The sequence below is a fragment of the Oncorhynchus nerka genome, unplaced genomic scaffold (assembly GCF_034236695.1).
Source record: "Oncorhynchus nerka isolate Pitt River unplaced genomic scaffold, Oner_Uvic_2.0 unplaced_scaffold_2888, whole genome shotgun sequence".
In the NCBI taxonomy this organism is placed as follows: Eukaryota; Metazoa; Chordata; class Actinopteri; order Salmoniformes; family Salmonidae; genus Oncorhynchus; species Oncorhynchus nerka.
The window spans coordinates 15,036-30,382 of NW_027038412.1; the positions used below are offsets into that span (position 1 = coordinate 15,036).

General features: G+C 47.7%; 1 pseudogene; it reads right to left on the reverse strand.

Annotated features, from left to right (window-relative positions):
* Positions 1-9,970: 9,970 nt before the first annotated feature.
* LOC135566948 (zinc finger protein Pegasus-like) lies at positions 9,971-13,560 on the reverse strand (annotated as a pseudogene).
* Positions 13,561-15,347: the final 1,787 nt, after the last annotated feature.

Below are 15,347 nucleotides of genomic sequence, written 5' to 3' on the forward strand. Positions count from 1 at the left end.
CTTGACAGTACGCCCAACCGGCCTCACAACCCCAGATGTGGCAGTAGAGGATTTGGCAGTACGTCCAACCGGCCTCACAACCCCAGATGTGGCAGTAGAGGATTTGGCAGTACGTCCAACCGGCCTCACAACCCCAGATGTGGCATTAGAGGATTTGGCAGTACCTTCCAACCGGCCTCACAACCCCAGATGTGGCAGTAGAGGATTTGGCAGTACGTCCAACCGGCCTCACAACCCCAGATGTGGCAGTAGAGGATTTGGCAGTACGTCCAACCGGCCTCACAACCCCAGATGTGGCATTAGAGGATTTGGCAGTACGTCCAACCGGCCTCACAACCCCAGATGTGGCAGTAGAGGATTTGACAGTACGTCCAACCGGCCTCACAACCCCAGATGTGGCATTAGAGGATTTGGCAGTACGTCCAACCGGCCTCACAACCCCAGATGTGGCATTAGAGGATTTGGCAGTACGTCCAACCGGCCTCACAACCCCAGATGTGGCAGTAGAGGATTTGACAGTACGCCCAACCGGCCTCACAACCCCAGATGTGGCAGTAGAGGATTTGGCAGTACGTCCAACCGGCCTCACAACCCCAGATGTGGCAGTAGAGGATTTGGCAGTACCTTCCAACCGGCCTCACAACCCCAGATGTGGCAGTAGAGGATTTGACAGTACGTCCAACCGGCCTCACAACCCCAGATGTGGCAGTAGAGGATTTGGCAGTACCTTCCAACCGGCCTCACAACCCCAGATGTGGCAGTAGAGGATTTGGCAGTACGTCCAACCGGCCTCACAACCCCAGATGTGGCAGTAGAGGATTTGGCAGTACGTCCAACCGGCCTCACAACCCCAGATGTGGCATTAGAGGATTTGGCAGTACGTCCAACCGGCCTCACAACCCCAGATGTGGCAGTAGAGGATTTGACAGTACGTCCAACCAGCCTCACAACCCCAGATGTGGCAGTAGAGGATTTGGCAGTACGTCCAACCAGCCTCACAACCCCAGATGTGGCATTAGAGGATTTGGCAGTACGTCCAACCGGCCTCACAACCCCAGATGTGGCATTAGAGGATTTGGCAGTACGTCCAACCGGCCTCACAACCCCAGATGTGGCAGTAGAGGATTTGACAGTACGCTCCAACCGGCCTCACAACCCCAGATGTGGCAGTAGAGGATTTGGCAGTACGCCCAACCGGCCTCACAACCCCAGATGTGGCAGTAGAGGATTTGACAGTACGCCCAACCGGCCTCACAACCCCAGATGTGGCAGTAGAGGATTTGGCAGTACGTCCAACCGGCCTCACAACCCCAGATGTGGCAGTAGAGGATTTGGCAGTACGCCCAACCGGCCTCACAACCCCAGATGTGGCATTAGGGATTTGGCAGTACGTCCAACCAGCCTCACAACCCCAGATGTGGCAGTAGAGGATTTGGCAGTACGTCCAACCGGCCTCACAACCCCAGATGTGGCAGTAGAGGATTTGACAGTACGTCCAACCGGCCTCACAACCCCAGATGTGGCAGTAGAGGATTTGGCAGTACGTCCAACCGGCCTCACAACCCCAGATGTGGCAGTAGAGGATTTGGCAGTACGTCCAACCGGCCTCACAACCCCAGATGTGGCATTAGAGGATCGGCAGTACGTCCAACCGGCCTCACAACCCCAGATGTGGCAGTAGAGGATTTGGCAGTACGTCCAACCGCCTCACAACCCCAGATGTGGCAGTAGAGGATTTGGCAGTACGCCCAACCGGCCTCACAACCCCAGATGTGGCAGTAGAGGATTTGACAGTACGTCCAACCGGCCTCACAACCCCAGATGTGGCAGTAGAGGATTTGGCAGTACGCCCAACCGGCCTCACAACCCTGCAGATGTGGCATTAGAGGATTTGGCAGTACGTCCAACCGGCCTCACAACCCCAGATGTGGCAGTAGAGGATTTGGCAGTACGTCCAACCGGCCTCACAACCCCAGATGTGGCATTAGAGGATTTGGCAGTACGTCCAACCGGCCTCACAACCCCAGATGTGGCAGTAGAGGATTTGGCAGTACGTCTAACCGGCCTCTACAACCCCAGATGTGGCATTAGAGGATTTGGCAGTACGCCCAACCAGCCTCACAACCCCAGATGTGGCAGTAGAGGATTTGACAGTACGCCCAACCGCCTCACAACCCCAGATGTGGCATTAGAGGATTTGGCAGTACGTCCAACCGGCCTCACAACCCCAGATGTGGCAGTAGAGGATTTGGCAGTACGTCCAACCGGCCTCACAACCCCAGATGTGGCAGTAGAGGATTTGACAGTACGTCCAACCGGCCTCACAACCCCAGATGTGGCAGTAGAGGATTTGGCAGTACGTCCAACCGGCCTCACAACCCCAGATGTGGCAGTAGAGGATTTGACAGTACGTCCAACCGGCCTCACAACCCCAGATGTGGCAGTAGAGGATTTGGCAGTACGTCCAACCGGCCTCACAACCCCAGATGTGGCAGTAGAGGATTTGGCAGTACGTCCAACCGGCCTCACAACCCCAGATGTGGCAGTAGAGGATTTGGCAGTACCTGTCCAACCGGCCTCACAACCCCAGATGTGGCAGTAGAGGATTTGGCAGTACGTCCAACCGGCCTCACAACCCCAGATGTGGCAGTAGAGGATTGGCAGTACGCCCAACCGCCTCACAACCCCAGATGTGGCAGTAGAGGATTTGGCAGTACGTCCAACCGGCCTCACAACCCCAGATGTGGCAGTAGAGGATTTGACAGTACGTCCAACCGGCCTCACAACCCCAGATGTGGCATTAGAGGATTTGGCAGTACGTCCAACCGGCCTCACAACCCCAGATGTGGCATTAGAGGATTTGGCAGTACGTCCAACCGGCCTCACAACCCCAGATGTGGCAGTAGAGGATTTGACAGTACGTCCAACCGGCCTCACAACCCCAGATGTGGCAGTAGAGGATTTGGCAGTACGTCCAACCGGCCTCACAACCCCAGATGTGGCAGTAGAGGATTTGGCAGTACCTTCCAACCGGCCTCACAACCCCAGATGTGGCAGTAGAGGATTTGACAGTACGTCCAACCGGCCTCACAACCCCAGATGTGGCAGTAGAGGATTTGGCAGTACCTTCCAACCGGCCTCACAACCCCAGATGTGGCAGTAGAGGATTTGGCAGTACGTCCAACCGGCCTCACAACCCCAGATGTGGCAGTAGAGGATTTGGCAGTACGTCCAACCGGCCTCACAACCCCAGATGTGGCATTAGAGGATTTGGCAGTACGTCCAACCGGCCTCACAACCCCAGATGTGGCAGTAGAGGATTTGACAGTACGTCCAACCAGCCTCACAACCCCAGATGTGGCAGTAGAGGATTTGGCAGTACGTCCAACCAGCCTCACAACCCCAGATGTGGCATTAGAGGATTTGGCAGTACGTCCAACCGGCCTCACAACCCCAGATGTGGCATTAGAGGATTTGGCAGTACGTCCAACCGGCCTCACAACCCCAGATGTGGCAGTAGAGGTTTGGCAGTACGTCAACCGGCCTCACAACCCCAGATGTGGCAGTAGAGGATTTGGCAGTACGTCCAGCCAGCCTCACAACCCCCAGATGCTGGCATTAGAGGATTGGACAGTCCGTCCCAGCGGCCTCACAACCCCAGATGTGGCAGTAGAGGATTTGACAGTACGTCCAGCCGGCCTCACAACCCAGATGTGGCAGTAGAGGATTTGACAGTACGTCCAACCAGCCTCACAACCCCAGATGTGGCAGTAGAGATTTGACAGTACGTCCAGCGGCCTCACAACCCCAGATGTGGCAGTAGAGGATTTGGCAGTCGTCCAACCAGCCTCACAACCCCAGATGTGGCAGTAGAGGATTTGACAGTACGTCCAACACGGCCTCACAACCCCAGATGTGGCAGTAGAGGATTTGACAGTACGTCAACCGGCATCACAACCCCAGATGTGGCAGTAGAGGATTTGGCAAGTCGTCCAACCGGCCTCACAACCCCAGATGTGGCAGTAGAGGGATTTGGCAGTACGTCAACGGCCTCACAACCCCAGATGTGGCAGTAGAGGATTTGGCAGTACGTCCAGCCGGCCTCACAGCCCCAGATGTGGCAGTAGGATTTGGCAGTACGTCCAACCGGCCTCACAACCCCAGATGTGGCAGTAGAGGATTTGGCAGTACGTCCAACCGGCCTCCTGGCCCCAGATGTGGCAGTAGAGGATTTGGCAGTACGTCCAACCGGCCTCACAACCCCAGATGTGGCAGTAGAGGATTTGGCAGTACGTCCAACCGGCCTCCTGGCCCAGATGTGGCATTAGAGGATTTGGCAGTACGTCAGCCGGCCTCCGCAACCCCAGATGGCAGTAGAGGTTTGGCGTACGTCCAGCCGGCCTCACAACCCCAGATGTGGCAGTAGAGGGTTTGACAGTACGTCAACCGGCCTCACACACCCCAGATGTGGCGGTAGAGGATTTGGCAGTACGTCCAGGCCTCTGGCCCAGATGTGACAGTAGAGGATTTGACAGTACGTCCAGCCGGCCTCACAGCCCCAGATGTGGCAGTAGAGGTTTTGACAGTACGTCAGCCGGCCTCACAACCCCAGATGTGGCATTAGAGGATTTGGCGAGTACGTCCAGCCGGCCTCACAACCCCAGATGTGGCAGTAGAGGATTTGGCAGATGCGTCCAACCGGCCTCACAACCCCAGATGTGGCATTAGAGGATTTGGCAGATACGTCCAACCGGCCTCACAACCCCAGATGTGGCATTAGAGGATTTGGCAGTACGTCCAGCCGGTCTCACAACCCCAGATGTGGCAGTAGAGGATTTGGCAGTACGTCAACGGCCTCACAACCCCAGATGTGGCAGTAGAGGATTTGACAGTACGTCAACCGGCCTCACAACCCCAGATGTGGCATTAGAGGATTTGGCAGTACGTCCAGCGGCCTCACAACCCCAGATGTGGCATTAGGATTTGGCGTACGTCAACCGGCCTCACAGATGTGGCAGTAGAGGATTTGACAGTACGTCCAACCAGCCTCACAACCCCAGATGTGGCATTAGAGGATTTGGCAGTACGTCCAACCGGCCTCACAACCCCAGATGTGGCATTAGAGGATTTGGCAGTGCGTCAACCGGCCTCCACAACCCCAGTGTGTAACCCTGCCAGCCCAGGACCTCCACATCCAGCTTCTTCCCCTGTGGGATTTGAGACCAGCCACCCGGACTGTTGATTAAACTGTGGGTTTGTCAAACAGTCAAAACTGTTCGCTGCTCTGGCCCCCAATGGTGGAACAAACTCCCCTCACGACGCCAGGACAGCGGAGTCCAATCACCACCTTCCCGGAGACACCTGAAACCCCACCTCTTTAAGGAATACCTAGGATAGGATAAAGTAATCCCTTCTCCCCCTCCCCCCTAAAGACCTAGATGCACTATTGTAAAGTGGCTGTTCCACTGGATGTCATAAGGTGAAAGCACCAATTTGTAAGTCGCTCTGGATAAGAGCGTCTGCTAAATGACTTAAATGTAAAAATGTTAAATGTAATGTAAATGGTTTGCACAACCATAGATATTTTACACAGGCTGTTACAAACCGTCCCAGGGAAGCTCATCTGCTCGTACGTCCTCACCAGGGTCTCGACCTGACTGCAGTTCTGCATCGTAATCGACTCAGTTGGCAAATGCTCACATTCAATGGCCACTGGCACCAACACGGAGAAGTTTTCTCTTCATGGATGAATCCCTGGTTTTCAACTGTACCGGGCAGATGGCAGACCGTGTGTTTGGCGTCGTGTGGGCAAGCGGTTTGCTGATGTCAACGTTGTGAACAGAGTGCCCCATGGTGGCGGTGGTGGGGTTATGGTATGGGGCAGGCATAAGCTATGGACAACGAACACAATTACATTTTATCGATGGAAATTTGAATACACAGAATACTGTGACGAGATCCTGAGGCTCATTGTCGTACCACTCATCACCCCGCCATCACCTCATGTTTCAGCATGATAATGCTCATCCCCAATGTCGAAATGATCTCACGACACAATTCCTGGAGACACCTGAAAATGTCCTAGTTCTTCTCCCCCCTTAAAGACCTAGGCCTGTAAAGTGGCTGTTCACTGGATGTCATAAGGTAGAAAGCCCAGTAAGTCATGTCTGCTAAATGACTTAAATGTAAATGTAATAATGCATGTTTGGGATGCTCTGGATCGACATTGTACGACAGCGTGGTTCCAGGTCCAGGTCCGCCAATATCCAGAAACTTCATACAGCCATTTGAAGAGAGTGGGACAACATTCCACAGGCCACAATCAACAGCCTGATCAACTCTATGTGAAGGAGATGTGTCACGCTGCATGAGGCAAATGGTCACACCAGATACTGACTGGTTTCTGATCCACTCCTGTTCTGTTTGTTAAGGTTTGTTGGTTTGTGCTCCCAGTCATGTGAAATCCATAGATTAGGGACCCCTAATGAATGTATTCTCAGTCATGTGAAATCCCATAGATTAGGGCCCTAATGAATGTATTCCCAGTCATGTGAAATCCATAGATTAGGGCCTAATGAATGTATTCCCAGTCATGTGAAAATCCATAGATTAGGGCCTAATGAATGTATTCCCAGTCATGTGAAATCCATAGATTAGGACCTACTGAATGTATTCCCAGTCATGTGGAAATCCATAGATTAGGACCAATGAATGAATGTATTCCCAGTCATGAAATCCATAGATTAGGACCTAATGAATGTATTCCCAGTCATGTGAAATCCATAGATTAGGGACCCCTAATGAATGTATTCCCAGTCATGAAATCCATAGATTAGGGACCTAATGAATGTATTCCCAGTCATGTGAAATCCACTGGTGGGACCTAATGGTGTGACACAGTCATATGAAATCCACTAGATTAGGGACCTAATGAATGTATTCCCGATCCTGTAAATCCCATAAATTAAGGACCCCATGATGTATTCCCGCAGAGTACGACCCTGCCTCACACAGGAAGCGGCGCAGTCCCTAATCCGGCGCCGTCATCTCCACGTCTGGATTGCAACTCGCTGTTGGCTGGAGGCTCCTGCCTGTGCCGACAAACCCCTACCAACTCATCCAGAAGCGCTTTGCCAGCCGTCTGGTGCTTTTCAACCAAGGTTCTCGTCTTCCCATATCAACTCTCTCCCTGTATTCCCAGTCATGTGGGAAATCCACCTCAGACCTTCAGGCTCTGATCAAGGCTAAACAAGGCATGCGTTCATCCATCTGTATTCCCTGTCACTGAGGAAACAGTTCCATCAGATTAGGACCTAATGAATTGGGGTGAACAAACTCCCCTCCCAGTCAGGACAGGAATCCATTCCGGAGACATTGGGGGCCTAGGATAGGATAAAGTAATTTCTCACAGACCTGATGTTTTTCTTGAAATCCACCCAGATTACGGCCCCTAGAAATGACTTAAATGTAAATGTAAATGTGAAATCCATAGATTAGGGACCTAATGGAATGTATTCCCAGTCATGTGAAATCCATAGATTGGGGCCCTAGTGAATGTATTCCCAGTCATGTGAAATCCATAGATTAGGGGCCTAATGAATGTATTCCCAGTCATGTGAAATCCATAGATTAGGGACCTAATGAATGTATTCCCAAGTCATGTGAAATCATAGATTTAGGGACCTAATGAATGTATTCCCAGTCATGAAATCCATAGATTAGGACCTAATGAATGTATTCCCAGTCATGTGAAATCCATAGATTAGGGACCTAATGAATGTATTCCCAGTCATGAAATCCATAGATTAAGGACCTAATGAATGTATTCCCAGTCATGTGAAATCCATAGATTACGGCCTAATGAATGTATTCCCAGTCATGTAAATCCATAGATTAGGGCCCTAATGAATGTATTCCCAGTCATGTGAAATCCATAGATTAGGACCCTATTGAATGTATTCCCAGTCATGTGAAATCCATAGATTAGGACCTAATGAATGTATTCAGTCATATGAAATCCATAGATTAGGGACCTAATGAATGTATTCCCAGTCATGTGAAATCCATAGATTAGGGCCTAATGAATGTACCTTCTGTTCCAGTCATGAAATCCCATAGATTAGGGACTAATGAATGTATTCCCAGTCATGTGAAATCCATAGATTAGGGACCTAATGAATGCTATTCTGAGTCATGTGAAATCCATAGATTTAGGGCCTAATGAATGTATTCCCAGTCATGTGAAATCCATAGATTTAGGGGCCTAATTTGTTATTTACATTGACTGATTTCCTCATATGAACTGTAACTCTTTGAATCTTTTACATTTTTAAATGTATATTTTTCTTCAGTGTAAATCCAGAATCTACATATTTCTACCCTGTGGTGTTTCATATCATAACATTACTTTCTCCATAGTCCAATATAATATCATTGATTGGGAGCCAATCCTACACATCCTAGATCACTGCATAGAAAACACCACTCCAATACGGGGACCATTAGACACGGCTACATCAATCTCGTTTCCAGAAAACAAACAGGAAACCTTTTAACATACAATATGAAAAACAAAACTCCAGGCTCTGATCTGTGCAAATCATTTCAATACTCAGGAAAGGGTGGTGTTACGTTACTGTCTGTAAGGACCACAATCATTTCCAACACTGCTACAACTGTTACGTGAAATACTTTTAAATACTTTTTAAAAACAGGTTCAGAAGAATACTTTGGCCTTTTTGATGAAGTACGATTTATCCAAGTCCGAATGATTTGTCTCGGAACGCAAATTGTATTTAAGCTAGAGATCATTGTTCATTTAGGAGGTATTAGCTAAAGAGCACCAGTTAATATGAATCAGTAAGGCTAGCTGAAGGAAAGAAATTATGTGATTGGCAGCAACAGAGGATGTCTGAATGTGGAACAGAGAACACATGGAATCAATCTGAATGTGGACCAGAGAACACATGGAATCAATCTGAATGTGGAACAGAGAACACATGGAATCAATCTGAATGTGGAACAGAGAACACATGGAATCAATCTGAATGTGGAACAGAGAACACATGGAATCAATCTGAATGTGGAACAGAGAACACATGGAATCAATCTGATATGTGGAACAGAGAACACATGGAATCAATCTGAATGTGGAACAGAGAACACATGGAATCAATCTGAATGTGGAACAGAGAACACATGGAATCAACTGAATGTGGAACAGAGAACACATGGAATCAATCTGAATGTGGAACAGAGAACACATGGAATCAACCGGAATGTGGAACAGAGAACACATGGAATCAATCTGAATAAAGGTGAAATAAATCAATAAAATAAAAGATAAGGCCAAAACTGTTTAAACTCTAGTCTCAGCAACCAGATACCTTGCTAATCGCCATTTAAACTATAAATTTAGTCACTCGCATGTAACAATACCAATATTTATGTAACTAATTCAGAGTTGGGCTCTCGTGTGGCGAGCGGTCCTAAGGCACTGCATCAAGGTGCTAAGAGACGTCACAACAGTCCCTGGTTCAAATCCAGGCTGTATAACATCCCCATAGGGCAGTACACAATTGGCCCAGCCTTGTCAAGGTTTGCCCGGAGGGGTAGGCCGTCATTGTAAATAAGAATTTGTTCTTAACCAACTTTGCCTCGTTAAATAAAAGGTTACATTTTAAAAATAAGAAGTGACTTCCTTAAATTCTCAGACGGCACCGAGGAGGACACGTGATAAATGTCTCCAACCTCCAGATTGCGTTCCCATTTATAGAAAACATCAATTCCTCATTTCAAAGTAACACTCACTCTCTTAAGTTATATCATAAAATAAATTTTAAAAACGACACAATAAAATCTAGATCAGAATCGCTCTGATCCCTGATTATCATAAACACGGGAATAAGTTCATGTTCTCGGTGAGACGCCAAACATCGTTGAATTCATCTCCCCGGGTTACCGTGGAAAGTCAGTCACTGCGTGCTGCCCGCGAGCCGAAGTGGCAAGCGAAGTCATACTTGTCCCTGCACTTACACCCGCAGACATTACACTGGAAGGGGTTCTCGTAGCCGTGGCAACCCATGTGAACGGTATACATGATGTTGTCAGAGAAGTAGGTGTCGCAGTGCTGGCAGCTGTGCAGCATCTGTGGGTCTGGGTGCTGTGTGCTACCGAGCAGGGCAGGGGGTACTGGGCTGGCTGTTAAATGCTAGCTGAGCTGGTGCGTGTGTGCACTGTGCTCACTGCTGGGTTCTGGGTCCACGGGGCTGGGGCTGTAGTTCCTGCTATGGCCTGCAGGCGGTTGGAGGTCCCGGGGCTGGTTGGGGAGGAGGTTTGGTGGTGGTGGTGGTGGTAGTGGTGGTGGTGGGCACCACTTTGACTGGTGGACAAAGATACTGACACTGCAATCGGTGCACCAGAGGCCTGCTGGATGAGGAACGGCTTGATGTCGGTACAGGACAGTCTGTCAGGAGACACAGGGGTCTGGTCCACTGGGGAGGTTGGACAACTGGCCTGCCAGCGTAGACAGCTGGTTCAGAGGATTATTGTCCACCATCATGTCACTGCTGACATCCCTGCTGGCTCCTCCTCCTCCAGTCCCATGGTCCTTCACATCGCTCTCGTACACCTCGTGGTTCAGGTAGTCTGGTTTCCCCACCACCATGGAGGAGGGCTGGCTTGATGAGGAGGTGTCTGCTGTAGCCTCCCAGGCCCAGGAGCTGCCACTCTTCTTCTGTAGGACGTTCAGCATCTTCTTGTTGGACAGGAAGGCGGGCAGCCCCGCCCCTTCATGGGTAAAAGCTTGTGGCGGCGCCGGCGGTGGTGGGACAGGTTGCTGCGGTCGCTGCAACAGAAGGAGCAGAGGTCACACTTGTAGGGCTTCTCCCCGTGTGGGAGCGCATGTGGGCCTCAAGGTGGCGCTCGTAGGCAGAGGCGAAGGGGCACAGCTGGCAGCGGTGAGGCTTCTCTCCTGTCAAATCAACAAAGAGGAATGTTTAGATTTATTTGAACATCTCGGCACAACTCCAACATCCATTCAAATGTAACGTCACACAATATAAATACAAGTTTTAAAAATAAAAACAGATCCTAACTATATGGGCGGTGCAAGGGGCGGACTGACCATCTGGCATGTTGGGCAAATGCCAGATGGGCCGGTCCATTTTTGGCTGTGTGAAATTCTGATGTGCTCTATCAGGCGACATCTCGGCACAACTCCAACATCCATTCAAATGTAACGTCACACAATATAAATACAAGTTTAAAAGAAAATCAGATCCTAACTATATGGGCGGTGCAAAGGGGGGCGAACTGACCATCTGGCATGTTAGGCAAATGCCAGATGGGCTGGTCCATTTTACCTGTGTGAATTCTGATGTGCTCTATCAGGCGAGCGGTGCCTTTACTGGCGTAGCTGCAGTAGCTACACTTGAGTTTGCCGTCGAAGGTCCTCTGGAAGCCGTCCACCAGCAGCCCAGAGCCGTCGTCAGAGAGACTTCCACCGACCCATTGAGATGATCACGTCTGGGAGAGATGCTACTACCGGGAGAGGAGACGACAACACAGAATTAAATAGATACTTTACAGTCAGCGATTAAAAAAAAAAAAAATATATATATATATATATATATACATCATAAGTTAAAAGTAAATGACTCTGATAGTGTTCATCACCAGCTTGGAGGTGGTCGGGCTCTATCTCCCCACCGACAGAGCCCGAGATCATGTTGACATGGTGCGTTTGCTGTGTCAGGTACTCTTGAAAGTCCTTTATGAAATCCAGAGGTTTCAGATCATCATCCATTTGGCAAGATGGGGTGTTATATGATGACTTCTGATCACTCCCCCCGAAACCTGTAAGATAAGGCAATAATATTTTTATTTTTTTAAAAACCTTTATTTAACTAAGCAAGCTAGTTAAAGAAGATATTCTTATTTACAATGACGGCCTACCTGGGAACAGTGGGGTTAACTGGTCTAGGAACAGTGGAGTTAACTGGTCTGGGAACAGTGGGTTAACTGGTCTAGGAACAGTGGGTTAACTGGTCTAGGAACAGTGGGTTAACAGGAACAGTGGGGTTAACTGGTCTGGGAACAGTGGGTTAACTGGTCTGGGAACAGTGGGTTAACTGGTCTAGGAACAGTGGGTTAACTGGTCTAGGAACAGTGGGTTAACTGGTCTAGGAACAGTGGGTTAACTGGTCTAGGAACAGTGGGTTAACTGGTCTATGAACAGTGGGTTAACTGGTCTATGAACAGTGGGTTAACTGGTCTAGGAACAGTGGAGTTAACTGGTCTAGGAACAGTGGGTTAACTGGTCTAGGAACAGTGGGTTAACTGGTCTAGGAACAGTGGGGTTAACTGGCCTAGGAACAGTGGGTTAACTGGTCTAGGAACAGTGGGTTAACTGGTCTAGGAACAGTGGGTTAACTGCCTTGTTCAGGGGTAGAACGACAGATTTGTACCTTGACAGCTCTGGGATTTGATCTTGCAACCTTAGGAACAGTGGGTTAACGGTTGCTAGTCCAACACTCTAACCACTAGGCTACCTGCTTGACGATTTAACATAATGAACCACATGATAATCACATTGTTACATGTATGCCATGACCTATAGCCCGATATTAGACTAAATGAGCCTAACGTTACTCCTTAGTCCAAAGAACTTACATGTTCTGTTTAAGGGTAGCCTAGTGGTTAGAACGTTGGGCTAATAACCGGAAGGTTGCAAGTTCAAATCCCCGACTGTCGTTCTGCCCCTGAACAGGCAGTTAACCCACTGTTCCTAGGCCGTCATTGAAAATAAGAATTTGTTCTGAATGGTTCAATTAAAATTAGGGCGAAATGGCTCTGGATGCCAAAACAGCCAAATACTCCCGTCTAAACTTGAATCGATTGCGGTACGGTTCTTGAAATATAAATCGCTCGACTTTTGATAGCACAACAAAATAATTTCACAAATGCAAAATAAACATTTTATGTAGCGTAGTTTCGCCGCTGCAGCCGACAGTATTTTTCAGTGAAAACAGTTTGTGGCATCGGTCTTCCGTTTAGACACAGGTTAGATGCAGTAACGTGTAAATATGGCCGTGTGGGAATCTAACCTAATAAAGGCGTGTCGTTTAACAACTTATTTATTTTTTTCGCCCGATATGAAAGATACGGTTATTATGATTCCAAAAACCGTACAGCTATGCGGTTAATGTTCAGACCGGCCGTCGCGGCTCTTATTAATAAAACTCCCCTTACAGAAAACGCCTTCATCCAATGACTTCTTTCAATGTAATGGAACTGAGAGTCATGATCAAAGACGAGCCACATAACCATAAAACCATTATGTGGGCAGTCAGTCACGATGATAAGTATGTTGTCACCCAAAAACATCTCATAACAGTGGCAACATGACACGCAAGTAAGCATGTTGATACACCGCCCATAACTCCACTACTACCGGCGTTGCTCGTTAACGTTAGTTAATATCACGTTAATAATGTGAGCTAGACATTTTACTTACCAGCTGGTCGTCAATCACAGCACCGTTAAAAATATATATATACACGACAATTTTTACGCTTCCCATCCGTTCTTATGTTAATTCTAAGACCGATGTCAAGGTGGACATTTCAAACACTATCTGTGACAATCAAAATATATGTGATGACAAGTTAATGTTATCTGTTGTGCTAAACAAAGAGAGAGAGCAGCAGGAGCTCTATGTGTTATAGTAGCTATGCAACAGTAAAATGACTCCCATTTCAGAAGCACAAAGCTGACTGTCAGTGAAAAGCTCCTAGTTGGAAATACAACAGCAGAAGAGAGAAAGGGTTTGCCTAGAGAAATATGTTTATTTGATTAAAGATACCCTGCGTATATAAAATTGAAGACACGAGTAAAAGCTGATCACGTTACACCAAAGTGAAACATGCGAAAACCGTTCCACGGTCGCTGTTTCACCCGGTCAATAGGAAAGTGAACACTCAGATGTAAACAAGAGAAAAACATGGCTTCGCCCTTGATCAGGTGCTTCTCAAAGGTGAGACGAATAAGTCATGCAAAAGCGGGTTTCTTCGTTCACATTGTTGTTTTTAGGACATGTTGTCTTTGTGTAGTCATACTTCATTAGAAATACGAACTTAGATAGTGAGTGTTTTTTTGTAACTTTAAATTACCCCATTTCGTAACCTGCTATCACACGACGCGTTGGCTAGTTAGCTGCATGATAATAAACATGACATAACGTTAGCTAGTTAGTTACCGCCTCTGTCAGTTACACCACAAGTTACTCATGAAGAAATGTCCTGCCTGTGTCACTGCTTTTTTATATTGCCGTATATAGCCACCACTCTCTCACATTCACTCATGCTGAAGTATGGATATATGTTTGTTGCCTGACGACTCAAACGGAATTGTTCCAGTGCTCTATTGTCGCTAGCTACGTTCACTATTTGTCCATTTAGAAGTGCTCAGAAAGTGACTTTTATGTTTTTAACTGAGTGCAAACATTCAAGAGCTAAAGGTGCTCAGAAGTTGACCTATTCTGCATACCCCCACTTTACCATGAGACATCCATGTCTTCACTACTGGAAACAAATAAACGGTTGAGTTTGATTTCATAAAGCTTACAAACAGGGTTTGTCAACGTTCTCTGATGTCTGGACCTCCAATGGGTATAATGTTTTGGCGGATAAATGTAATAAAATGGGAATCAAATTGGAAATACTTCTTAAAAATGAATTAATGCTTTTGTAGATTATTTATATTTAAGATAAATTAAAAAATTAAAAAATAAAATGGTCAATTTTTATTTAATTTTTTTATTGACAACCCTGTTTTTTAATCTTATGAAATCAAACTCAACTGTTTATTTTTTCTGGTGATGAAGACATGAATGTCTCATGAGTATGTGGTGGGGTATGCAAAATTGGTCACATTTCTCTTGAATGTTTTGGCATTCATGTCCAAAAGTCACTTTCTGAGCACTTCTACGACGGCCAAATATGTGTGAAAGGTTTGGTACAAATCACAAGAGGTGCTGTCAAGGATTGAATTCAAATGGATTTGCATCAAATGGATGGCTGACCGAACAAAGGAGTTTGGATAGCCGGGCAAATCATTTTTAGAGATTGAGTGAAAGTGACAACTTTTTGCCTAGACACTCAAGTTGTATCGTGTCATCCATCAGCGAAAATGGAACTGTGTTATTTCAGGTTGGTAGGCAGGTGTCCCGACCATGGAGTGTGTGCCAACATGGGCTGGAAGGATCCACCCAACCAGACATGTCTGCAGAGCAGGCTGCTGCTCTGGGGTCACCTACCCTCCACTACAGACATATTCTGAGGAGGAGG